Below are 27,238 nucleotides of genomic sequence, written 5' to 3'. Positions count from 1 at the left end.
AGGTAGCAATCAGAAACAGTGGGCACATGTGGCACTCATGCCTGATGGCTAAACGGCAACAGCGCTACAAAACCCTTGTGGCACCTTTTATAAATGAAAGATAATTACAGTGTCGATGGCTGTGGGATTCTGAAAGCTGGTGAGAAACTGCTTTATGTGTAGATCAAGAATGCAGTCTGTGACATCAGTCTCCCTATTATTATTGCAACATACGACACTGAAATAAGTATCAGGGTGGCAGAAAACAGGATTTGGTGCTGTTAAAGGGGTGTATGGAATAGAAGATTGGTTAAGTAAGAGAAGGAAAAGCACATGAGGGAAGAGGGCCCTGCTCGTGAGAGCTTACAATCCACTGTTATAGGCATTTAGCATCTGCAGTTTAATAATAAAAAAATAAAAAAATATGCGCTATGGGCATTTAAGCATATGAGCAGCAGTGATCAGAATTTACTAGTAAGTTGAATTCTGAAAACACAGCTTACTACTTTGGTACAAATAATGACGTAAGTATTCTTATTGATAACTACATTAATGTTTCTGTTGTTCTTTAGGTGTAAGTATTTGTGTCCACTATGTCCATATTTGCAGATGAGACCACCTTCAGTCAACATTTGTTTCTTGTACGAAGCAAGTTTTAGCTGCTTGGCGCTTTGCAATTCTATCCCCTTGCAGACGAAGGCAGCTAGCTAGTTCATTCTTTGTATGAGTGGGCTCTGTCTTTGATGTGAACCTTCTGTCCCCCTCACACCACCCTGCACAAATTTTTCTTGAAGTTTGACATAAGTAGTGTGGGAGTTAAAGAGAGAGACCTTTCTCACTTTAAAAAGAGAGGGAAAATTTTCAGTTTGCCAAGGAACCTCTAAAACAGACCTGCTGTCCATATAAAACACAAAATGTTGCTAGGGTTACTTGGTCTGTTTAGGGAAGAATGCAGTGTAGGCTCTTAATATATGAGGGACAGAAGGAATGTGCTGCATTTAGATATATATGTTCTGAAGCCGCAGCTAACTTATCTCACATGCTGTGCTTCACGTTTTTTGTTGTGAATTTGTTATATCCTGCCTTCGTTTCAATCTGCTAGTGACTGTTTTCACCACCGAGATCAGTAGATTGTCAGATTTTAGTCCTGTTTTGGCCCTCCAATAGTCAGCATACCTATTGTGTCATTAGTAGGTACTTTGCATAATCGTTTTCTGATGCTTCCCAACGGGGAATTGGAAAAGTTAATTTTCACAAGTGTTTACACAGATTTGCTCAGGGTTTTTTGTTCGGTCCTACAGTATATGCTACACTTTTATACAGGAAAAGCTTCACTTTAGTGCATTTTTTCAGTCAATGAAATCTATCTTTTCCTTATTAAGCTTGTATTACAGTGTTCTACTGTGTTGTCATTTGGTACACTGTAAACTGCTTCTGTTTACTTTTACCTTGGAAACTGTAAAGCTGGGTACACACTGTACAACTGTATTATCTGACAGAATTGTGTAATGTGTACGTACAATCACCATTTAGCACAGATACATTGTCTTGATTGCATGATTGGATTTGGAAGAAACAATTTTATAGTGTCTGCATGAATATCTGAGGCTTTCCTCGCAATTACAAATTGAGTGTTCTTTGCATCTTAAGTCAAAATTGTACAGTGTTTACCTATCTTTGTAAATACAACTGAAAGCCTAGGCTTGTAGGTCAGATTGTCACTGCTTTGTTTAGACCGATGCCCATCTGATTTTGGGATCTTCTGAGTAGAGATGGGGAGGGGGCAGATTACTATTAGGTAGAAGTACAAAATACACTGGGTACTCACTGTCTCTATTAATAAGGGGTGATTCAATTGTTCAGTTGCATTCGTTCCCGATCTCACGTCACTTTAGACAGGGCGATATTCAATTGATTGTGTCAACGGGCATGTGTAACTGGGCGCCCATTGCTTTTCGTGTTAGTCCTAAATAGACCATAAAGCAGCTTAACCTGTCTAAACTACTTGCTGTGCTGGCAACATGAGCCCAAAAGCCAGACTTTCTCACATTTCTGCACGCCGCCTCAGGAGGTTGTGAGCAGAAATAATAGGTACTCTTGGCCAATTGGGGCAACAAATGAATAAATCCATCAGGCGCTCAAAAAAACACTCAAATTCCGCCCATATTATTCTATGCTTCCTTTTCGTCTTCCAGCTAATAGTAATTCACATGCTTCTGGAAGGGTTAATCTTTTTCTTTATAGAAACCATTATTCTATTACTTTATTTTGTTCCCAACAAATGTCTTCTGGCTTACTGGCACTGGTTTAATGAGTGTACTTCTTTATAGTATTTACACAGGCGGCACTTATACTTGGCATTTGACTGGATTACTGGTATCTCAGATCTTAAACCTTCGGTAATTGCTGTGATTCAGGTGTGGCAGTGTCCTCATGCAGTTGATTTTTAAGTTACTTCACCACACACAGGCGCGCACTCTCCCTATACCTTGTGAACTGACAAGCCTCACCCTGCAACTACATGCATAGCTTTCATTTTCAAGTGGGCAGAAGTGGAGTTATTTTCCAAGTATTTAATCAAGCAGTATTATTTAGTAATTCTTACACCACACTGTGTTTAAAATGTTTATCCACCTGATGCTACAGGAACAGTCAATTCGTGTAGCTTGCATTGCAAGCTTAGCTTAGTAAAGTATGAATTTGTATTCTATGTTTTTCATAGTTAAATTTATAGGGATTTTCTAGCTGCAGATTGTATTGGATGATAGAAAAGTCAGTCTATGGCAGTGATGGCTAACCTTGACACTCCAGCTGTTGTTGAACTACACATCCCAGCATGCCCTGCATCAGTTTTGCTATTTGGCCATGCTAAAACTGATGCAGGGCATGCTGGGATGTGTAGTTCAACAACAGCTGGAGTGTCAAGGTTAGACATCACTGGTCTATGGGGTCAATTCAATTTGCTGACAGTTGCATAGCGCCGGGAATTAGCTCCCGTCGCTGTTAAGTCAGTGAATGCCCGTTCTTCCGGACTTAACAGGTTGATTTGTCGGGAGAACGGGCATTCTGCCGGGGGTGAGAGAAGAATTCTTGACAATTAAGTGTCACATGGCGCTGTATTGAATAGCACCTGGAGCTAATTCCCGGCGCTATTCAACTGTCGGCAAATTGAATTGACCCCTAAACCCCAAATACTCTGGGCTTTGCACTTTGGTTTTAGACATCTATCCTAATACTGAGGATTTTAGAATAATCATTTGGGCCATCGGAAGATGGTTTGCAAGTGTCTGTGCAGCAGTTTTTGGCCCATTTTATTCCATTCTCAGGCCAGGGAGTAACCTCACCGGCTTGTCCAAAATACTCTTTTTGAATGAAGTTATGTTCTAAATGATCAAGGGGTTTGTGCATTCCTGCTAAAATATTCAATTTGCAGTGTAATATCCCTTTAAGCAGGGTGAACAGCCAAATCAGTGTATGTCTGCAGGCTGTGTCCCAGGGAGTGTTTACTCTTGTGTAGGCGGATGAATATTTTCTTGCTGAGAGCGCTTTCATGCATAGAGCTGCCACTATACATTTTTAAACTAGATCAATAAATTGATTAAAACTATTTACTGTCACAGGTGATATGACTTATGTTATGCGATTCCTTTTTTTTGTTGGTTTAATAATGCCTTTAACCCCCTACACCTGCACACTAGATGTTGATACTAGAACAGATTTTTACTTTACCTTTTTTTTGTTAGAAGAAAAAATATCTGTTAAAACATTATGCTTCACATTAAGGAAGTTAATACAACTTGAAGACTGTGGGAATTTGTGTGTGGGATGGCAATTCAATGGCGGGGAATGTACATGTTGTGGATGTTTGGAACATGCCACCAGAGTGGATCATGTTTAAGGTGAAGCATGTTGCCAGAAAGCAGTCTACAAATCACTTACTTTGTTTTTCCTCCTTAAAGGTTAAAGGGCTGCATAAGAACTGGTATGGTATGATGATATGGTGATTGTCGTCCTGATGCTGCAGCAGAGGTTATGGAGATTAATGGCCGGAGCTACGTAAGTTTTGCAGTTATTAAACACATGTTCTGTATTGCCTGATTATGTGGGGGTGGGGGGGGTGTTATGGAAAATATATGAAGACACAAAAGACTGTCAGTGCAGATCTATTGCTAACTCAACCCTGTAGATGATGATGGGTTCTGTCCATTAGGGGAAGTAGTAGAACTTGTCAGTAGACTGAAACATGAGATCATGGTGATGCTTGGAAAGGTTACCCCACAGGTTTATTGGATACAAACACATTTTGATTTATTGTACCAGGAATCAGAATCAGCTTTATTGGCCAGGTGTACTCACGTACACTAGGAATTCTTTGTGGTACAATGCATCGCCAAGCAGCAACATGAAGGGGGAATACATAGCATACGAAGGGGGAAGAACATAGCATACATTACACAACATTACACGTATGAGTTGATACTGCACATTGCAACTGTACAATAGACTCAACATATTAGACATATTATACACGTAAGACTAAACACAAAGGCTGCTTGGCAGAGCAGCACCGAGGCAGCCATCCGCGGCGCCAACTAGAAACTAGAAATGGGGGGAATTCAATTGAATGAGGTGTTGAATATCACAGAGAATGAATGCCTGAAGCTATTTAGTTGTCCACATTGTGCCCTGCACTTAAAGGCCAGTACTCACGGCCCGATGCTGGAGAGATGTGTGCTGAGCGGTTCGCTCAGCACACATCTCTCCCGGCGCTCAGCACAGCGCGATCTGTGCTGAGCGTGCGGGGGGAGACGGGGGGGGGGGGGCGCTCACTTCACCCAGCGGGTGAAGTGAGCGACCCGCTAGATTGGCCTGCATGCAGGCCAATCTAGCAGCAGCGATAGCGATGCGCGGGGCTGCGCATCGCTATCGCTGTTAGGGCTACACACGGAGCGATCTTGCTCAAAATCTAAGCAATCTAGTCAGATTGCTTAGATTATCGCTCCGTGTGTACCCCCCTTAAATTGGGAGATGCAATATACTGCACCTAATGCCCTGGGCTTAGCTGCGGTAAACTGCATTTTCTGACTTAAATGCCAGGCGCAATGCTGTGAACACATTCAGTAAGCCTGAAACTAGCATTGCAGCACTAGTTTTGTCAGTTCTTCTTGCACTTCAGGAGGGTGCAAGCAGAAATCCTCTAGTAGCAGGTTTACAGAGCGGCCAATTGAATAGCTCCAAGGCCCTTTTTCCTGGCACTTTTCAACATTACATTCCAGTGTATTGTACTGTCCCCAACCAGGGCCGGATTAAGCGTTGTCATTTTAGACAGGGGGCCCTGATGGAAGGGGGAGCTGTATTTCTCTATCGTCCTAGTGGATGCTGGGGTTCCTGAAAGGACCATGGGGAATAGCGGCTCCGCAGGAGACAGGGCACAAAAAGTAAAGCTTTAGGATCAGGTGGTGTGCACTGGCTCCTCCCCCTATGACCCTCCTCCAAGCCTCAGTTAGATTTTTGTGCCCGGCCGAGAAGGGTGCAATCTAGGTGGCTCTCCTAAAGAGCTGCTTAGAAAAGTTTAGCTTAGGTTTTTTATTTTACAGTGAGTCCTGCTGGCAACAGGATCACTGCAACGAGGGACTTAGGGGAGAAGAAGTGAACTCACCTGCGTGCAGGATGGATTGGCTTCTTTGGCTACTGGACATTAGCTCCAGAGGGACGATCACAGGTACAGCCTGGATGGTCACCGGAGCCTCGCCGCCGGCCCCCTTGCAGATGCTGAAACAAGAAGAAGGTCCAGAATCGGCGGCATGAAGACTCCTCAGTCTTCTTAAGGTAGCGCACAGCACTGCAGCTGTGCGCCATTTCCTCTCAGCACACTTCACACGGCAGTCACTGAGGGTGCAGGGCGCTGGAAGGGGGGCGCCCTGGGAGGCAATGAAAACCTATTTTTGGCTAAAAATACCTCACATATAGCCTCCGGGGGCTATATGGAGATATTTAACCCCTGCCAGAATCCGTTAAGAGCGGGAGACGAGGCCGCCGAAAAAGGGGCGGGGCCTATCTCCTCAGCACACAGCGCCATTTTCCCTCACAGAAAGGCTGGAGGGAAGGCTCCCAGGCTCTCCCCTGCACTGCACTACAGAAACAGGGTTAAAACAGAGAGGGGGGGCACTAATTTGGCGTTAGAAATATATAAAAAAGATGCTATAAGGGAAAACACTTATATAAGGTTGTCCCTATATAATTATAGCGTTTTTGGTGTGTGCTGGCAAACTCTCCCTCTGTCTCTCCAAAGGGCTAGTAGGTCCTGTCCTCTATCAGAGCATTCCCTGTGTGTGTGCTGTGTGTCGGTACGTGTGTGTCGACATGTATGAGGACGATGTTGGTGAGGAGGCGGAGCAATTGCCTGTAATGGTGATGTCACTCTCTAGGGAGTCGACACCGGAATGGATGGCTTATTTAGGGAATTACGTGATAATGTCAACACGCGGCAAGGTCGGTTGACGACATGAGACGGCCGACAAACAATTAGTACCGGTCCAGACGTCTCAAAAACACCGTCAGGGGTTTTAAAACGCCCGTTTACTTTAGTCGGTCGACACAGACACAGACAGGGACACTGAATCCAGTGTCGACGGTGAATAAACAAACGTATTCCTTATTAGGGCCACACGTTAAGGGCAATGAAGGAGGTGTTACATATTTCTGATACTACAAGTACCACAAAAGAGGGTATTATGTGGGATGTGAAAAAACTACCGTAGTTTTCCTGAATCAGATAAATTAAATGAAGTGTGTGATGATGCGTGGGTTCCCCCCGATAGAAAATATGGGCGGTATACCCTTTCCCGCCAGAAGTTAGGGCGCGTTGGGAAACACCCCTTAGGGTGGATAAGGCGCTCACACGCTTATCAGAACAAGTGGCGGTACCGTCTATAGATAGGGCCGTCCTCAAGGAGCCAGCTGACAGGAGGCTGGAAAATATCATAAAAAGTATATACACACATACTGGTGTTATACTGCGACCAGCGATCGCCTCAGCCTGGATGTGCAGAGCTGGGGTGGCTTGGTCGGATTCCCTGACTAAAAATATTGATACCCTTGACAGGGACAGTATTTTATTGACTATAGAGCATTTAAAGGATGCATTTCTATATATGCGAGATGCACAGAGGGATATTTGCACTCTGGCATCAAGAGTAAGTGCGATGTCCATATCTGCCAGAAGATGTTTATGGACACGACAGTGGTCAGGTGATGCAGATTCCAAACGGCACAAAGGTGTATTGCCGTATAAAGGAAGAGGAGTTATTTGGGGTCGGTCCATCGGACCTGGTGGCCACGGCAACTGCTGGAAAATCCACCGTTTTTTACCCTAAGTCACATCTCTGCAGAAAAAGACACCGTCTTTTCAGCTTCAGTCCTTTCGTCCCTATAAGAGTCATATCTGCCCAGGGATAGAGGAAAGGGAAGAAGACTGCAGCAGGCAGCCCATTCCCAGGAACAGAAGCGTTCCACCGCTTCTGACAAGCTCTCAGCATGACGCTGAGACCGTACAGGACCCCTGGATCCTACAAGTAGTATCCCAGGGGTACAGATTGGAATGTCGAGACGTTTCCCCTGCGCAGGCTCCTGAAGTCTGCTTTACCAAGGTCTCCCTCCGACAAGGAGGCAGTATGGGAAACAATTCACGAGCTGTATTCCCAGCAGGTGATAATTAAATTACCCCTCCTACAACAAGAAAAGGGGTATTATTCCACACTATATTGTGGTACTGAAGCCAGAAGGCTAGGTGAGACCTATTCTAAATCTAAAAAAATTTGAACACTTACAAAGGTTCAAATCAAGATGGAGTCACTCAGAGCAGTGATAACGAACCGGGAAGAAGGGGACTATATGGTGTCCCGAGACATCAGGGATGCTTACCTCCATGTCCCAAATTTGCCCTTATCACTAAGGGTACCTCAGGTTCGTGGTACAGAACTGTCACTATCAGTTTCAGACGCTGCCGTTTGGATTGTCCACGGCACCCCGGGTCTTTACCAAGGTAATGGCCGAAATGATGGTTCTTCTTCGAAGAAAAGGCGTCTTAATTATCCCTTACTTGGACGATCTCCTGATAAGGGCAAAGTCCAGGGAACAGTTGGAGGTCGGAGTAGCATGATCCCGACAACAAGTCTCCTGTGCTTAGGGATGATTCTGGACACAGTCCAGAAAAAGGTGTTTCTCCCGGAAGAGAAAGCCAGGGAGTTATCCGAGCTAGTCAGGAACCTCCTAAAATCAGTGCATCATTGCACAAGGGCCATGGTAAAAAAATGGTGACTTCCTTCGAAGCAATTCCAGTCGGCAGATTTCACGCAAGAACTTTTCAGTGGGATCTGCTGGACAAATGGTCCGGATCGCATCTTCAGATGCATCAGCGGATAACCCTATATCCAAGGACAAGGGTGTCTCTCCTGTGGTGGTTACAGAGTGCTCATCTTCTAGAGGGCCGCAGATTCGGCATTCAGTTTTGGATGTTGGTGACCACGGAGGCCAGCCCGAGAGGCTGGGGAGCAGTCACACAAGGAAAAAATTTCCAGGGAGTGTGATCAAGTCTGGAGACTTTTCTCCACATAAATATAGCTAAGGGTAAATTTATAATGCTCTAAGCTTAGCAAGACCTCTGCTTCAAGGTCAGCCGGTATTGATCCAGTGGGATAAAACATCACGGCAGTCGCCCACGTAAATAGACAGGGCGGCACAAGAAGCAGGAGGGCAGTGGCAAAAACTGCAAGGACTTTTCGCTGGGCGGAAAATCATGTGATAGCACTGTCAGCAGTGTTTCATTCCGGGAATGGAAACTGGGAAGCAGACTTCCTCAGTAAGCACGACCTCCACCCGGCAGAGTGGGAACTTCATGAGGAAGTTTTCCACATGATTGTAAACCGTTGGGAATTACCAAAGGTGGACATGATGGCGTCCCGTCTGAACAAAAAACGGGACAGGTATTGCGCCAGGTTAAGAGACCCTCAGGCAATAGCTGTGGACGTTCTGGTAACACCGTGGGTGTACCAGTCGGTGTATGTGTTCCATCCTCTGCTTTTCATACCTAAGGTACTGAGAATTATAAGACGTAGAGGAGTAAGAACTATACTCATGGCTCCGGATTGGCCAAGAAGGACTTGGTACCCGGAACTTCAAGAGATGCTCACAGAGGACTTATGGCCTCTGCCGCTAAGAAGGGACTTGTTTCAGCAAGTACCATGTCTGTTCCAAGACTTACCGCAGCTGCGTTTGACGGCATGGCGGTGGAACGCCGGATCCTAAGGGAAAAGGCATTCAGGAAGAGGTCATTCCTACCCTGGTCAAAGCCAGAAAGGAGGTGACCGCACAACATTATCACCACATGTGGCGAAAATATGTTGCGTGGTGTGAGGCCAGGAAGGCCCCACGAAGAAATTTCAACTCGGTCGATTCCTGCATTTCCTGCAAACAGGAGTGTCTATGGGCCTCAAATTGGGGTCCATTAAGGTTCAAATTTCGGCCCTGTCGATTTTTCTTCCAGAAAGAATTGGCTTCAGTTCCTGAAGTCCAGAAGTTTGTCAAGGGAGTATTGCATATACAACCCCCTTTTGTGCCTCCAGTGGCACTGTGGGATCTCAACGTAGTTCTGGGATTCCTCAAAACACATTGGTTTAAAACCAGTCAAATCTGTGGATTTGAAGCATCTCACATGAAAAGTGAACATGCTCTTGGACCTGGCCTGGACCAGGCGAGTGTCAAATTGGTGGGTTTTTTTTCTCAAAAAAGCCCATATCTGTTTGTCCATTCGGACAGGGCAGAGCTGCGGACTCGTCCCCAGTTCTCTCCCTAAGGTGGTGTCAGTGTTTCACCTGAACCAGCTTATTGTGGTGTCTTGCGCCTACTAGGGACTTGGAGGACTCCAAGTTGCTAGATGTGGTCAGGGCCCTGAAAATATAGGTTCCAGGACGGCTGGAGTCAGGAAAACTGACTTGCTGTTATCCTGTATGCACCCAACAAACTGGGTGCTCTTGCTTCTAAGCAGACTTTTGCTAGTTGGATGTGTAATGCAATTCAGCTTGCACATTCTGTGGCAGGCCTGCCACAGCCAAAATATGTAAATGCCCATTCCACAAGGAAGGTGGGCTCATCTTGGGCGGCTGCCCGAGGGGTCTCGGCTTTACAACTTTGCCGAGCGGCTATTTAGTCAGGGGCAAACACGTTTGTAAAATCCTACAAATTTGATAACCTGGCTAAGGAGGACCTGGAGTTCTCTCATTCGGTGCTGCAGAGTCATCCGCACTCTCCCGCCCGTTTGGGAGCTTTGGTATAATCCCCATGGTCCTTTCAGGAACCCCAGCATCCACTAGGACGATAGAGAAAATAAGAATTTACTTACCGATAATTCTATTTCTCGGAGTCCGTAGTGGATGCTGGGCGCCCATCCCAAGTGCGGATTATCTGCAATACTTGTACATAGTTACAAAAATCGGGTTATTATTGTTGTGAGCCATCTTTCAGAGGCTCCGCTGTTATCATACTGTTAACTGGGTTCAGATCACAGGTTGTACAGTGTGATTGGTGTGGCTGGTATGAGTCTTACCCGGGATTCATAAATCCTTCCTTATTGTGTACGCTCGTCCGGGCACAGTATCCTAACTGAGGCTTGGAGGAGGGTCATAGGGGGAGGAGCCAGTGCACACCACCTGTTCCTAAAGCTTTACTTTTTGTGCCCTGTCTCCTGCGGAGCCGCTATTCCCCATGGTCCTTTCAGGAACCCCAGCATCCACTACGGACTCCGAGAAATAGAATTATCGGTAAGTAAATTCTTATTATAAGATTGTGCGTACCTCCTAACATGACCTATTCCAGGAGGGACAAAACGCTTTTTACATGGATTTCTCTCTTAATGTATGATTGTAGTCACCTGATTGCAATCATAACTTAAGAAGGAAGTCCAGGTAGGCAGCATTTCTCTTACGTCCTAGAGGATGCTGGGGACTCCGTAAGGACCATGGGGTATAGAAGGGCTCCGTAGGAGACATGGGCACTATAAAGAACTTTAGAATGGGTGTGCACTGGCTCCTCCCTCTATGCCCCTCCTCCAGACATCAGTTTGATCCTGTGCCCAGAGGAGACTGGGTGCATTACAGGGGAGCTCTCCTGAGTTTCTCTGAAAGACTTTTGTTAGGTTTTTTATTTTCAGGGAGCACTGCTGGCAACAGGCTCCCTGCATCGAGGGACTGAGGAGAGAGAAGCAGTCCTACTTAAGTGATAGGCTCTGCTTCTTAGGCTACTGGACACCATTAGCTCCAGAGGGAGTCGGAACGCAGGTCTCCCCTCGCCGTTCGTCCCAGAGCCGCGCCGCCGTCCTCCTCACAGAGCCGGAAGATAGAAGCCAGGTGAGTATAAAAAGAAAAGAAGACTTCTAAGGCGGCAGAAGACTTCAGATCTTCCCTGAGGTAAGCGTGCAGTGGTAACGCTGCGTGCCATTGCTCCCACACACAACACACACTGGCAGGCACTGATGGGCACAGGGGGGGGCGCCCTGGGCAGCAATATAAACCTCTAAGTCTGGCATTTATATGTATATAGGCTGCGGAGGCAGTAATTATAAAAATCCCCCGCCAGTTTTATACATTTGAGCGGGACCGAAGCCCACCGCTGGAGGGGGCGGAGCTTGGTCCCTCAGCACTAACCAGCGCCATTTTCTCCACAGAGCACTGCAGAGAAGCTAGCTCCCCGGTCTCTCCCCTGCTGAACATGGTGACACAGGTCTGAAAAGAGGGGGGGGGCTTGTAAGGTGCAGTGAGCGTATTACACAGTTAATTATATATAAAAAGCGCTATATTATCTGGGAAATTGTTTCCAGTGTCAGTTGGCGTTGGGTGTGTGCTGGCATACTCTCTCTGTCTCTCCAAAGGGCCTTATTGGGGAACTGTCTCCGTATAACTATATCCCTGTGTGTGTGGGGGTGTCGGTACGAGTGTGTCGGCATGTCTGAAGCGGAAGGCTCATCTAAGGAGGAGGGTGGAGCAGATGATTGTGGTGTCAGTCGGCAACGCCGACTCATGATTGGTTGGACATGTGGAATGTTTTAAATGCAAATGTGACCTTATTACATAAGAGAATGGACAAAGCAGAGTCCAGGGAAAAAGCAGGGAGTCAATCCATGGCTTCGACTGGGTCACAGGGCCCTTCAGAGTCTCAAAAACGTCCCCTATCCCAAATAGCAGACACTGCTACCGACACGGATTCTGACTCCAGTGTCGACTACGATGATGCGAGGTTACACCCAAGGGTGGCCAAAAGTATTCATTATATGATTATTGCAATAAAATATGTTTTGCATATCACAGATGACCCCTCTGTCCCTGACACGAGGGTGCGCATGTATAAGGAAAAGAAACCTGAGGTAACCTTTCCCCCATCTAATGAGCTGAACGAGTTATTCGAAAAAGCTTGAAACTCCAGACAAAAAGCTGCAGATTCCCAAGAGGATTCTTATGGCATATCCTTTCCCTGCACAGGACAGGGTACGCTGGGAATCCTCACCCAGGGTGGACAAGGCTTTAACGCGCCTGTCCAAGAAGGTGGCGCTACCGTCTCCAGACACGGCAGCCCTCAAGGATCCTGCTGATCGCAGACAGGAAACTACCTTAAAATCTATTTATACGCATACAGGTGCTTTGCTCAGACCGGCAATAACATCGGCATGGGTATGTAGCGCAGTTGCAGCTTGGACAGATTCCTTGTCAGCTGACTTTGATACCCTAGACAGGGATACCATTTTATTGACCTTAGGTCACATTAAAGACGCAGTCTTATATATGAGAGATGCTCAAACAGACGTTGGGCTGCTAGATTCGAGAGCCAACGCCATGGCGATTTCTGCTAGGTGAGCCCTGTGGACCCGCCAATGGATGGGTGATGCCGACTCAAAGAAGCATATGGAGGTTTTACCATACAAAGGTGAAGTTTTATTTGGGGAAGGTCTCGCGGACCTGGTTGCCACAGCTACCGCGGGTAAATCTACTTTTTTGCCTTTTGTTCCCCCACAGCAAAAGAAAACTCCACAATATCAGATGCAGTCCTTTCGGTCGCTTAAGTCCAGAAGAGGTCGGGGCTCATCCTTCCTCGGTAGAGGGAAGAGAACACCTGCTTCGGCTAGTTCCCAGGAGCAGAAGTCCTCCCCGGCTTCTACTAAATCCACCGCATGATGCTGGGGCTCCGCTGAGGGAGTCCGCTGCGGACTCCCTCAGTGGAGCCCCAGCATGCGGTGGGGGCACGTCTTCGACTCTTCAGCCAGGTCTGGGTTCTGTCAGACGTGGATCCTTGGGCGATGGATATTGTATCCCAAGGCTACAAACTGGAATTCGAAAAGGTGCCCCCTCGCCGATTTTTCAAGTCGGCCTTGCCAGCTTCTCCCCCAGAGAGGGAAGTAGTGTTAGCTGCAATTCAAAAGCTGTGTCAACAGCAAGTGATTGTCAAGGTTCCCCTAGTCCAACAGGGGAAAGGGTACTATTCAACCCTGTTCGTGGTCCCGAAGCCGGATGTTTCGGCCAGACCCATTTTAAATCTAAAATCCCTAAACCTGTACTTGAAAGTTCAAATTCAAGATGGAATCGCTCTGGGCTGTGATCTCCAGTCTGGAAGGGGGGGATTTTATGGTGTCGCTCGACATAAAGGATGCATACCTTCATGTCCCCATATCCTCCTCATCAGGCGTACCTGAGATTCGCTGTACAGGACTGTCATTACCAGTTTCAGACGTTGCCGTTTGGGCTTTCCACGGCCCCGAGGATTTTCACCAAGGTGATGGCGGAGATGATGGTGCTCCTGCGCAGGGAGTCACAATTATCCCATACTTGGACGATCTCCTGATAAAAGCGAGATCGAGAGATCAATTGCAGAAGAGCGTGTCGCTCTCCCTGGGAGTGCTACAACAACACGGTTGGATTCTCAATCTACCAAAGTCACAATTGATTCCAACGACTCGACTATTATTCCTAGGCATGATTCTGGACACGGAACAGAAGAGGGTTTTTCTCCCGATGGAAAAAGCCCGGAACCTCCAGAACATGGTCAGAGACCTGCTAAAACCAAAAAGAGTGTCTGTTCATCAATGCACTCGAGTTCTGGGGAAAATGGTGGCAGCCTACAAGGCCATCCCCTTCGGCAGGTTTCATGCAAGGACGTTTCAGTGGGACCTCCTGGACAAGTGGTCCGGGTCCCATCTACAAATACATCAGAAGATAAGCCTGTCCCCCAGGGCCAGGGGGTGTCTCCTGTGGTGGCTGCAAAGTGCTCACCTTCTAGAGGGTCGCAGGTTCGGCATTCAAGACTGGGTTCTGGTGATCACGGACGCGAGCCTCCGAGGATGGGGAGCAGTCACACAAGGAAGAAATTTTCAGGGGCTATGGTCAAGCCAGGAGGCTTGTCTACACATCAACGTACTGGAATTGAGGGCCATATACAATGGCCTACGACAAGCGGAGAATCTTCTTCGCGACCTACCGGTTCTGATTCAATCAGACAATTCACAGCCGTGGCTCATGTAAACCGTCAAGGCGGGACAAGGAGCAGAGTGGCAATGGCGGAAGCCACCAGGATTCTTCGCTGGGCGGAAAATCACGTAAGCGCTCTGTCAGCGGTCTTCATTCCGGGAGTGGACAACTGGGAAGCAGACTTCCTCAGCAGACACGATCTCCATCCAGGAGAGTGGGGACTTCATCAAGAAGTTTTTACAGAGATAACAAGTCTTTGGAGAATTCCTCATATAGACATGATGGCGTCACGCCACAACAAGAAGTTTCGGAGGTATTGTGCCAGGTCAGGGGACCCTCAGGCAGTAGCGGTGGATGCCCTGGTGACACCATGGGCGTTTCAGTCGGTCTATGTATTCCCCCCTCTTCCTCTCCTCTCACAAATATTGAGAATCATTAGACAAAAGAGTGAAAACAATATTCATTGTTCCAGATTGGCCTCGAAGGGCCTGGTATTCAGATCTTCAGGAGATGCTCACAGAAGATGCGTGGCCTCTTCCTCTCAGGGAGGACCTGTTGCAACAGGGGCCCTGCGTGTTCCAATACTTACCGCGGTTACGTTTGACGGCATGGCGGTTGAACACCGAATCCTAGCTGGGAAAGGTATTCCGGAGGAAGTCATCCCTACCCTGATAAAGGCTAGGAAGGAGGTGACGGCGAAACATTATCACCGTATCTGGAGGAAATATGTATCTTGGTGTGAAGCCAAGAATGCTCCTACGGAAGATTTCCATCTGGGCCGTTTTCTCCACTTTCTAAAGACAGGAGTGGATATGGGCCTAAAATTAGGCTCCATTAAGGTACAGATTTTGGCCATGTCTATTTTCTTTCAGAAGGAATTGGCTTCTCTCCCAGAAGTCCAGACTTTTGTAAAGGGAGTGCTGCACATCCAGCCTCCTTTTGTGCCCCCAGTGGCACCATGGGACCTTAACGTGGTGTTAGGGTTCCTGAAGTCTCACTGGTTTGAACCTCTTCAAATGGTTGAATTAAAATTTCTCACTTGGAAGGTGGTCATGTTGTTGGCCTGGGCATCTGCAAGATGGGTGTCCGAATTGGCGGCCTTGTCTCACAAGAGCCCCTATTTGATTTTCCATGTGGATAGAGCAGAGTTGAGGACTCGTCCTCAATGTTTGCCTAAGGTGGTTTCTTCATTTCATATGAACCAACCTATTGTGGTGCCTGTGACTACGGGTGACTTGGAGGATTCCAAGTCCCTGGATGTAGTCAGGGCCTTAAAAATCTATGTAGCCAGGACGGCTCGGGTTAGGAATACAGAAGCACTGTTTGTCCTGTATGCTGCCAACAAAGTTGGCGCTCCTGCTACGGAGCAGACTATTGTTTGCTGGATCTGTAACACGATTCAGCAGGCTCATTCTACGGCTGGATTGCCGTTACCAAATTCGGTAAAGGCCCATTCCACTAGAAAGGTGGGCTCTTCTTGGGCGGCTGCCCGAGGCATCTCGGCTTTACAGCTTTGCCGAGCAGCTACCTGGTCGGGTTCAAACACTTTTGCAAAGTTCTATAAGTTTGATACCCTGGCAGATGAGGACCTTGCGTTTGTACAGTCGGTGCTGCAGAGTCACCGCACTCTCCCGCACGGTCTGGAGCTTTGGTATAAACCCCATGGTCCTTACGCAGTCCCCAGCATCCTCTAGAACGTACGAGAAAATAAGATTTTAAACCTACTGGTAAATCTTTTTCTCTAACGTCCTAAGTGGATGCTGGGGACTCCGTCAGGACCATGGGGAATAGCGGCTCCGCAGGAGACAGGGCACAAAAATAAAGCTTTAGGATTAGGTGGTGTGTACTGGCTCCTCCCCCTATGACCCTCCTCCAAGCCTCAGTTAGGTTTTTGTGCCCGTCCGAGCAGGGTGCAATCTAGGTGGCTCTCCTAAAGAGCTGCTTAGAAAAAGTTTTTTAGGTTTTTTATTTTCAGTGAGTCCTGCTGGCAACAGGCTCACTGCATCGAGGGACTTAGGGGAGAGAATTTCAACTCACCTGCGTGCAGGATGGATTGGATTCTTAGGCTACTGGACACCATTAGCTCCAGAGGGAGTCGGAACACAGGTCTCACCCTGGGGTTCGTCCCGGAGCCGCGCCGCCAACCCCCCTTACAGATGCTGAAGATTGAAGGTCCGGAAACAGGCGGCAGAAGGCTCTTCAGTCTTCATGAAGGTAGCGCACAGCACTGCAGCTGTGCGCCATTGTTGTCACACACTTCACACCAAGCGGTCACGGAGGGTGCAGGGCGCTGCTGGGGGCGCCCTGGGCAGCAATATTTTAATACCTTATGGCAAAAGAATACATCACATATAGCCATTGAGGCTATATGTATGTATTTAACCCATGCCAGTTATCTAAAACTACGGGAGGAAAGCCCGCCGAAATAGGGGGCGGGGCTTATTCTCCTCAGCACACAGCGCCATTTTCCTGCTCAGCTCCGCTGTGAGGAAGGCTCCCAGGACTCTCCCCTGCACTGCACTACAGAAACAGGGTAAAACAGAGAGGGGGGGCATTTTTTGGCGATATATTGGATATATTTAAGCTGCTATAAGGAACAACACTTATATAAGGTTGTTCCCATATATATTATAGCGCTTGGGTGTGTGCTGGCAAACTCTCCCTCTGTCTCCCCAAAGGGCTAGTGGGGTCCTGTCTTCGATAAGAGCATTCCCTGTGTGTCTGCTGTGTGTCGGTACGTGTGTGTCGACATGTATGAGGACGATGTTGGTGTGGAGGCAGAGCAATTGCCGATAATGGTGATGTCACCCCCCCAGGGAGTCGACACCGGAATGGATGGCTTTGTTTATGGAATTACGTGATAATGTCAGCACATTACAAAAATCAGTTGACGACATGAGACGGCCGGCAAACCAGTTAGTACCTGCCCAGGCGTCTCAGACACCGTCAGGGGCTGTAAAGCGCCCTTTACCTCAGTCGGTCGACACAGACCCAGACACAGACACTGAATCTAGTGTCGACGGTGATGAAACAAACGTATTTTCAAGTAGGGCCACACGTTATATGATCACGGCAATGAAGGAGGCTTTGCATATCTCTGATACTGCAAGTACCACAAAAAGGGGTATTATGTGGGGGGTGAAAAAACTACCTGTAGTTTTTCCTGAATCAGAGGAATTAAATGATGTATGTGAGATAGAAAAATGCTAATTTCAAAAAAGTTATTAGCATTATACCCTTTCCCGCCAGAGGTTAGGGCTCGTTGGGAAACACCCCCTAGGGTGGATAAGGCGCTCACACGCTTATCAAAACAAGTGGCGTTACCGTCTCCTGATACGGCCGCCCTCAGGGATCCAGCGGATAGGAGACTGGAAACTACCCTAAAAAGTATATACACACATACTGGTGTTATACTGCGACCAGCCATCGCCTCAGCCTGGATGTGCAGTGCTGGGGTCGTCTGGTTGGATTCCCTGACTGAAAATATTGATACCCTGGATAGGGACAGTATTTTATTGACTATAGAGCAATTAAAGGATGCTTTCCTTTATATGCGAGATGCGCAGAGAGATATTTGCACTCTGGCATCGAGAGTAAATGCGATGTCCATATCTGCCAGAAGGAGTTTATGGACGCGACAGTGGTCAGGTGATGTGGATTCCAAACGACATATGGAAGTATTGCCGTATAAAGGGGAGGAATTATTTGGCGTCGGTCTATCGGATCTGGTGGCCACGGCAACTGCCGGAAAATCCACTTTTTTACCTCAGACCCCCTCCCAACAGAAAAAGACACCGTCTTTTCAGCCGCAGTCCTTTCGGTCCTATAAGAACAAGCGGACAAAAGGACAGTCATATCTGCCTCGGGGCAGAGGAAGGGGTAAGAGAGGGCAGCAAGCAGCCCCTGCCCAGGAACAGAAGCCCTCCCAGGGTTCTGCAAAGCCCTCAGCATGACGCTGGGGCCTTACAAGCGGACTCAGGAGCGGTGGGGGGTCGACTCAAGAATTTCAGCGCACAGTGGGCTTGCTCACAGGTGGACCCCTGGATTCTGCAGGTAGTATCTCAGGGTTACAGGTTGGAATTCGAGAAGTCTCCCCCTCGCCGGTTCCTAAAGTCTGCTTTGCCAACGTCTCCCTCAGACAGGGCGACGGTATTGGAAGCCATTCACAAGCTGTTTTCTCAGCAGGTGATAGTCAAGGTACCCCTCCTACAACAGGGAAAGGGGTATTACTCCACGCTATTTGTGGTACCGAAGCCGGACGGCTCGGTAAGACCTATTCTAAATCTGAAATCTTTGAACCTGTACATACAAAAATTTAAGTTCAAGATGGAGTCACTCAGAGCAGTGATAGCGAATCTGGAAGAAGGGGACTTTATGGTGTCCCTGGACATAAAGGATGCTTACCTGCATGTCCCAATTTGCCCTTCACATCAAGGGTACCTCAGGTTCGTGGTGCAAAACTGTCATTATCAGTTTCAGACGCTGCCGTTTGGATTGTCCACGGCACCTCGGGTCTTTACCAAGGTAATGGCCGAAATGATGATTCTTCTGCGAAGAAGAGGCGTATTAATTATCCCTTACTTGGACGATCTCCTGATAATGGCAAGGTCCAGAGAACAGCTGGAGGACGGAGTAGCACTAACCCAAGTAGTGCTGCAACAACACGGGTGGATTCTGAATTTTCCAAAATCTCAGCTGACCCCGACGACACGTCTGCTGTTCCTGGGAATGATTCTGGACACGGTTCAGAAAAAGGTGTTTCTTCCTGAGGAGAAAGCCAGGGAGTTATCCGAACTTGTCAGGAACCTCCTAAAACCAGGGACAGTGTCTGTGCATCAATGCACAAGAGTCCTGGGAAAGATGGTGGCTTCTTACGAAGCGATTCCATTCGGCAGATTCCACGCACAAACTTTTCAGTGGGATCTGCTGGACAAATGGTCCGGATCGCATCTGCAGATGCATCAGCGGATAACCTTATCGCCACGGACAAGGGTGTCTCTTCTGTGGTGGTTGCAGAGTGCTCATCTGTTAGAGGGCCGCAGATTCGGCATACAGGACTGGGTCCTTGTGACCACGGATGCCAGTCTGAGAGGCTGGGGAGCGGTCACACAGGGAAAAAACTTCCAGGGAGTATGGTCAAGCCTGGAGATGTCTCTTCACATGAATATACTGGAGCTAAGAGCGATTTACAATGCTCTAAGTCTGGCAAAACCCCTGCTTCAGGGTCAGCCGGTGTTGATCCAGTCGGACAACATCACGGCAGTCGCCCACGTAAACAGACAGGGCGGCACAAGAAGCAGGACAGCAATGGCAGAAGCTGCAAGGATTCTTCGCTGGGCGGAAGATCATGTGATAGCACTGTCAGCAGTATTCATTCCGGGAGTGGACAACTGGGAAGCAGACTTCCTCAGCAGACACGATCTACACCCGGGAGAGTGGGGACTTCATCCGGAAGTCTTCCACATGATTGTGAACCGTTGGGAAAAACCAATGGTGGATATGATGGCGTCCCGCCTCAACAAAAAACTGGACAGGTATTGCGCCAGGTCAAGAGACCCTCAGGCAATAGCTGTGGACGCTCTGGTAACACCGTGGGTGTTCCAGTCAGTGTATGTGTTCCCTCCTCTGCCTCTCATACCAAAAGTACTGAGAATTATACGGCAAAAGGGAGTAAGAACGATACTAGTGGCTCCGGATTGGCCAAGAAGAACTTGGTACCCGGAACTTCAAGAGATGCTCACGGAGGATCCGTGGCCTTTACCTCTAAGACGGGACCTGCTTCAGCAGGGACCGTGTCTATTCCAAGACTTACCGCTGCTGTGTTTGACGGCATGGCGGTTGAACGCCGAATTCTAAGGGAAAAAGGCATTCCGGAAGAGGTCATTCCTACACTGGTAAAAGCCAGGAAGGAGGTGACTGCACAACATTATCACCGCATTTGGAGAAAATATGTTGCGTGGTGTGAGGCCAGGAAGGCCCCCACGGAGGAATTTCAACTGGGTCGATTCCTACATTTCCTGCAAACAGGATTGTCTATGGGCCTCAAATTGGGGTCCATTAAGGTTCAAATTTCGGCCCTGTCGATTTTCTTCCAGAAAGAATTGGCTTCAGTTCCTGAAGTCCAGACTTTTGTAAAAGGAGTACTACATATACAGCCCCCGGTTGTGCCCCCAGTGGCACCGTGGGATCTTAATGTAGTCTTGGATTTTCTCAAATCCCATTGGTTTGAGCCGCTCAAATCGGTGGAGTTGAAGTATCTTACATGGAAAGTAACCATGCTACTGGCCCTGGCTTCAGCCAGGAGAGTATCAGAATTGGCGGCTTTATCATATAAGAGCCCATATCTGATTTTCCATACGGACAGGGCAGAACTGCGGACGCGTCCTCATTTTCTGCCTAAGGTGGTGTCAGCGTTTCACCTGAACCAGCCTATTGTGGTGCCTGCGGCTACTAACGATTTGGAGGATTCCAAGTTGTTGGACGTGGTCCGGGCATTGAAAATATATATTTCAAGAACGGCGGGAGTCAGAAAGTCTGACTCACTGTTTATATTGTATGCACCCAACAAGATGGGTGCTCCTGCTTCTAAGCAGACGATTGCTCGTTGGATTTGTAGCACAATTCAACTTGCACATTCTGTGGCAGGCTTGCCACAACCTAAATCTGTCAAGGCCCATTCCACAAGGAAAGTGGGCTCATCCTGGGCGGCTGCCCGGGGGGTCTCGGCATTACAACTCTGCCGAGCTGCTACTTGGTCAGGGGCAAACACGTTTGCAAAATTCTACAAATTTGATACCCTGGCTGAGGAGGACCTTGAGTTCTCTCATTCGGTGCTGCAGAGTCATCCGCACTCTCCCGCCCGTTTGGGAGCTTTGGTTTAATCCCCATGGTCCTGACGGAGTCCCCAGCATCCACTTAGGACGTTAGAGAAAATAAGAATTTACTTACCGATAATTCTATTTCTCGTAGTCCGTAGTGGATGCTGGGCGCCCATCCCAAGTGCGGATTGTCTGCAATACTTGTACATAGTTATTGTTACAAACAAATTCGGGTTGTTATTGTTGTGAGCCGTCTGTTCAGAGGCTCCTACGTTTGTCATACTGTTAACTGGGTTCAGATCACAAGTTATACGGTGTGATTGGTGTGGCTGGTATGAGTCTTACCCGGGATTCAATATCCTTCCTTATTGTGTACGCTCGTCCGGGCACAGTATCCTAACTGAGGCTTGGAGGAGGGTCATAGGGGGAGGAGCCAGTACACACCACCTAATCCTAAAGCTTTATTTTTGTGCCCTGTCTCCTGCGGAGCCGCTATTCCCCATGGTCCTGACGGAGTCCCCAGCATCCACTACTGACTACGAGAAATAGAATTATCGGTAAGTAAATTCTTATTTTCTCCTAGTCCGTAGAGGATGCTGGGCGCCCGTCCCAGTGCGGACAAAATCTGCAAGGCTTGTATATAGTTGTTGCTTACATAAGGGTTATGTTACAGTTGAGATCAGTCTTTAGCTGATACTGTTTTGTTCATACTGTTAACTGGTTGCGTATATTCCAGGTTATACGGTGTGGGCTGGTATGAATCTTGCCCTTAGATTAACAAAATCCTTTACTCGTATTGTCCATCTCCTCTGGGCACAGTTTCTCTAACTGAGGTCTGGAGGAGCCAGTGCACACCCATTCTAAAGTTCTTTATAGTGCCCATGTCTCCTTCGGAGCCCTTCTATACCCCATGGTCCTTACGGAGTCCCCAGCATCCTCTACGGACTAGGAGAAAAAGGTTTACCGGTAGGTTTAAAATCTTATTTTTGTCCCTCCTGTAATGGGTCATGTTGGGATGTATGGATTGTGTATATTAAATGTAGCCCAATGGTGTATATTAGATTTAAACTAATAGTTTAATAATGCCTGGGTACTGTTTATATCTCCACCTAATTGAAAGACATCTATTTTATAAAATGTTCTTCTAGTGCAGGGGTGGGGAACCTTTTTTCTACCGAGGGCCATTTGGATATTTATAAAATCCTTCAGGGGCCATACAAAAATTCTCAACTTAAAAAATTACCCTGCCCCCCAGTAGGTCTGCCCCTTAGAGGTACTGTGTGTGCGGCGCGCGCTCCAAAAAATGGGTGTGGCCAGTTAAAATGGGACGTGATACACATATGCCCCCAATAGTGCAGTGCCAGATCCACAATTGCCCCCACAGTGCCAGGTATACAAATGCCCCCACAGTGCCAGGTATACAAATGCCCCTCACAGTGCCAGGTGTACAAATACCCCTCACCGTGCCAGGTATACAGATGCCCCCACAGTGCCAGGTATACAAATGCCCCCCCACAGTGCCAGGTATACAAATGCCCCCCCACAGTGCCAGGTATACAAATGCCCCCCCACAGTGCCAGGTATACAAATGCCCCCCCACAGTGCCAGGTATACAGATGCCCCCCCCACAGTTCCAGGTATACAGATGCCCCCCCCCACAGTGCCAGGTATACAGATGCCCCCCCCCCCCCCCCCCACAGTGCCAGGTATACAGATGTCCCCACAGTGCCAGGTATACAGATGCGTCCCCACAGTGCCAGGTATACAGATGCCCCCCCACAGTGCCAGGTATACAGATGCCCCCCCACAGTGCCAGGTATACAGATGCCCCCCCACAGTGCCAGGTATACAGATGCCCCCCCACAGTGCCAGGTATACAGATGCCCCCCCACAGTGCCAGGTATACAGATGCCCCCCCACAGTGCCAGGTATACATATAACCCCCACAGTGCCAGGTATACAGATGTGCCCCCCCCCCCGTGCTGCTTACCACTCCATTCGGTGGCGTTTCTCATGTGTCAGGAGTGGACAGGGAGGAGAGCGCGGCTATGTCGGGTGGCGGCGGCGTGTAGGACTTCACACCAGCCGCCGGTGCGAGAGTCAATCAGAGCTCGCGGACCGGCAGCCGCGGCTTCTGATTGGCTGCCGGTCCGCGAGCTCTTATTGGCTCACGAACCGGCGGCTGGTTTGAAGTCCTACACGCCGCCACCCGACATAGCCGCGCTCTCCTCCCTGTCCTGATATCTGAGACACGCTGCCGCCAGACTGAGCGGCGGCGTGTCTCGCTGAAAGAAGCGGGTGGGCCGGAGCAAACGGCTTCACGGGCCTTATGCGGCCTGCGAGCCGGAGGTTCCCCACCCCTGTTCTAGTGGAATAAAGACAACTTAACCTTAAAATACACACAGAAAAATAAAATCTATAATTTATCTTGTCCCCATGCAAAAATAGCAGCAGCCTCTGTACTACTTACACATTGGGATCAGCAGACCAAAGATTGTATAGTTTTAAGAACTGTATTTGTGACGAGAATATAAACTCATGCTTTGTCATTACAAGACATCCAAAGTTTGTTATGCATGTGCTGAAATTGTAAGCACATGCCACCGTGTATTTCTGAGAATTGCCTTATAATTCCAATATGTAATATGGTGGTTATTATCAATGCCCCTGAAGGGGAAGTGCAGCAGTAAAACTCTGCAGGTAGCAGCCTTTAACAGGTTTTATTGAGTCCATAATATACCTTTGAGGGTCTGAAAAATTTGATAAGTAATACCTGTTAGATTATTCTTTTTATTTACTCACTGTTGCCTTAACTTTATAATCACATATAGCAGGCTGGCCAAACCGGTCCTCGAGATCTACCAACATTTCATGTTTTCCAGGCCTCCTGGGGATCTGTAGAATTGTCAGTTAGGAATGAATGCAGCACATCTTAATTAGTAATGACTACACCTGTGCACTAGCTAGGTTGTCTGGAAAATGTGTACTGTTGGTAGATCTCGAGGACTGGTTTGGCCAGCCCTGACATATAGAAACTACCTATATTCCCTTACAGAGGTAGTATTAATTATTGTATATTGTTACTTATTATTCATTTCTCTTACGTCCTAGAGGATGCTGGGGTCCACATTAATACCATGGGGTATAGACGGATCCATTAGGAGCCACTGGCACCTTAAGAGTTTGAGAGTGTGGGCTGGCTCCTCCCTCTATGCCTTTCCTACCAGACCCAGTTTAGAAAATGTGCCCGGAGGAGCCGGTCACAGCTAGGGGAGCTTTCCAGAGTTTCTCTAGTAAAGTTTATTTTTAGAGTTTATTATTTTACAGGGAGGCTGCTGGCAACAGCCTCCCTGCTTTGTGGGACTTGGGAGGGGGGGGGGGGGTAGTGTCACCCTGCGGGGTCTGAGCCACTATCTACACTGACAGGACACTGAGCTCCTGGGGGTGATGATCGCTAGCCGCCCTAGGCGACCGCTCACTCCCGCAGCATGCCGCCACCACCTTACAGAGCCAGAAGATTGGCTAGCGGGGAGCCGGTGTGAAGATGGCGGCAACAGGGTATGGAGCGCAGTACTAACTGCGCTCCGGGGCTTAGCGGTACATAGTGCGGCACTGTGAGGGGCGCCCTGAGCCAGCGCCCAAACCCTACACTGACCTACAAGCCTGTCAGGATCACTGCCAGCACAATTCCCCAGGCCAGTATAATCTTCAGAAGAGCGGGAAGACAGTGCCATTAAGGGGGCGGAGCTTCTCCTCAGAGCGGACCCAGCAGCATTCAGTGCCATTTTCCTGCCTGCAGAAGCGCTGTCAGTGAAAGTCCCTCCATGTCAACTCCAGCTATCTCTAACTGTACCAGTGGGTTGTAGAAAGGGGGGGGGGGGGGGGGGAGGAGAGAAGAGGCTGTATACAGGCTGTGTAACCTATTAAGGTACACAGTCGGTGCTGGTCGGGGTTTCCCTATACCTTGAAAGCGCTGTGTGTGGTTTGGCTCCAGTCTCTGTGTCTCTCTTGCCATTCTTGGGGGTGAAACTCTGTCTAACCTCCCCTGTGTGTGTGTGGAGTGTTTGGGGTCTCACTTTACCTATGTCTAGGGACTCTGTGTCATATGCTGCAGAGGATTTGTCCTCTCAGGATGATCTCATTCCAGGTAATCAGGAATGCACTGTTTTAGCGCAGATACCAGCAAGGGAGCCTGAGTGGTTTTCCTCTTTTAAAGCTTATCTCCGATTCGCTCTGTTGGACTGTCCCTATCCATTCCAGGCTCTGCCGTTCGGCCTCTCCACAGCGCCGAGGGTATTCACCAAGGTGATGGGGGAAATGATGGTTCTCCTTCGCAGACAGGGGGTGAACATAATCCCATATCTGGACGATCTGCTGATAAAGGCATCGTCAGGGAGAAGCTGTTACAGTCCATTCTTCTCACGACCCACCTGCTCAGGAAACACTGTTGGATCCTGAAGCTTCCAAAATCACATTTGGAACCAACCAGGAGGTTGTCCTTTCTGGGAATGATCCTTGACATGGAGGTGCAGAGGGTGTTTCTCCCTGAGAAAAAGCGTTGGTGATGCAAACAATGGTCCGGGATGTCCTGAAGCCAGCCCGGGTGTCTGTTCATCAGTGCATTCACCTTCTGGGGAAGATGGTGGCCTCTTACGAGGCTCTACAGTACGGGAGGTTTCATGCTCGGCCCTTCCAACTGGATCTCCTAGACAAGTGGTCGGGATCCCAACTACATATGCACCAGGGAATACGTCTGTCGCCAAAGGCCAGGATTTTACTCCTCTGGTGGTTGCAACTGCCACACCTGGAGGGCCACAGGTTCGGGATTCAGGACTGGATCCTTCTAACCACGGATGCAAGTCTTCGGGGCTGGGGCGCAGTCACTCAAGGGGAGACCTTCCAAGGAAGGTGGTCAAGTCTGGAGGCCGGCCTGCCGATAAACATTCTGAAACTAAGAGCCATCTACAACGGTCTTCTCCAAGCGGCCCATCTTCTGCGGGTTCGAGCCATTCAAGTGCAGTCGGACAATGTAACGACAGTGGCTTACCTAAACCGACAGGGCGGAACGAAGAGCAGTGCTGCAATGTCAGAGGCAACAAGAATCATCCTCTGGACAGAAAAACACGCGTTGGCGCTGTCAGCAATCTTCATTCCGGGAGTAGACAACTGGGAAGCGGACTTCCTCAGCAGACACAATCTCCATCCAGGAGAGTGGGGTCTCCATCCGGAGGTGTTCAAGGAGGTAACAGATCTTTGGGGTGTACCTTAAATAGACATGATGGCCTCTCGTCTCAATAAGAAGCTTCGGCGATATTGTTCCAGGTCGAGGGACCCGCAAGCTGTGGCGGTGGACGCCCTAGTGACTCCGTGGGTTTTCCAGTCGGTGTACGTGTTTCCACCACTCCCACTCATTCCAAGAGTGCTAAAGCTCCTAAGGAGAACAAGGGTTCAAGCGATCCTCATTGCTCCAGACTGGCTAAGAAGGTCTTGGTACGCAGATCTTCTGGATCTACTGCTGGAAGAGCCGAGGCCTCTTCCTCTTTAGGAGGACCTGCTGCAGCAGGAGCCGTTCGCCTATCAAGACTTACCACGGCTGCGTTTGACGCCATAGAGGTTGAACGCCAGATACTAGCTCGGAAGGACATTCCGAACAAGGTTATTCCTACCCTGATACAGGCTAGGAAAGGAGTAACGGCTAAACATTACCATCGTATTTGGAAAAAATATGTATCTTGATGCGAGTCCAAGATGTTTCCTATGGTGGAGTTTCAACTGGGATGTTTTCTCCTCTTCCTGCAGGCAGGTGTGGATATGGGCCTGAGGTTGGGATCCATAAAGGTCCAGATTTCGGCCCTATCCATTTTCTTCCAGAAACAGTTGGCTGCCCTCCCTGAAGGGAGTAAAAAGCAGTTGGCTGACCTTTTTGAAGGGAGT

General features: G+C 48.5%; 1 protein-coding gene across 1 annotated transcript in view; it reads left to right on the top strand.

Moving 5' to 3' along the window:
- Nucleotides 1-27,238, top strand: part of FRS2 (fibroblast growth factor receptor substrate 2) — a 189,182-nt gene that overhangs the window by 141,907 nt on the left and 20,037 nt on the right. The window contains exon 2 of the mRNA XM_063927490.1: nucleotides 3,939-4,035. The gene's annotated coding sequence lies outside the window, so the exon portion shown is untranslated. The remainder of the gene's footprint in view (nucleotides 1-3,938; nucleotides 4,036-27,238) is intronic.

This window comes from Pseudophryne corroboree, chromosome 6 (assembly GCF_028390025.1).
Source record: "Pseudophryne corroboree isolate aPseCor3 chromosome 6, aPseCor3.hap2, whole genome shotgun sequence".
In the NCBI taxonomy this organism is placed as follows: Eukaryota; Metazoa; Chordata; class Amphibia; order Anura; family Myobatrachidae; genus Pseudophryne; species Pseudophryne corroboree.
This window is presented reverse-complemented; position numbering and strand designations above follow the sequence as displayed.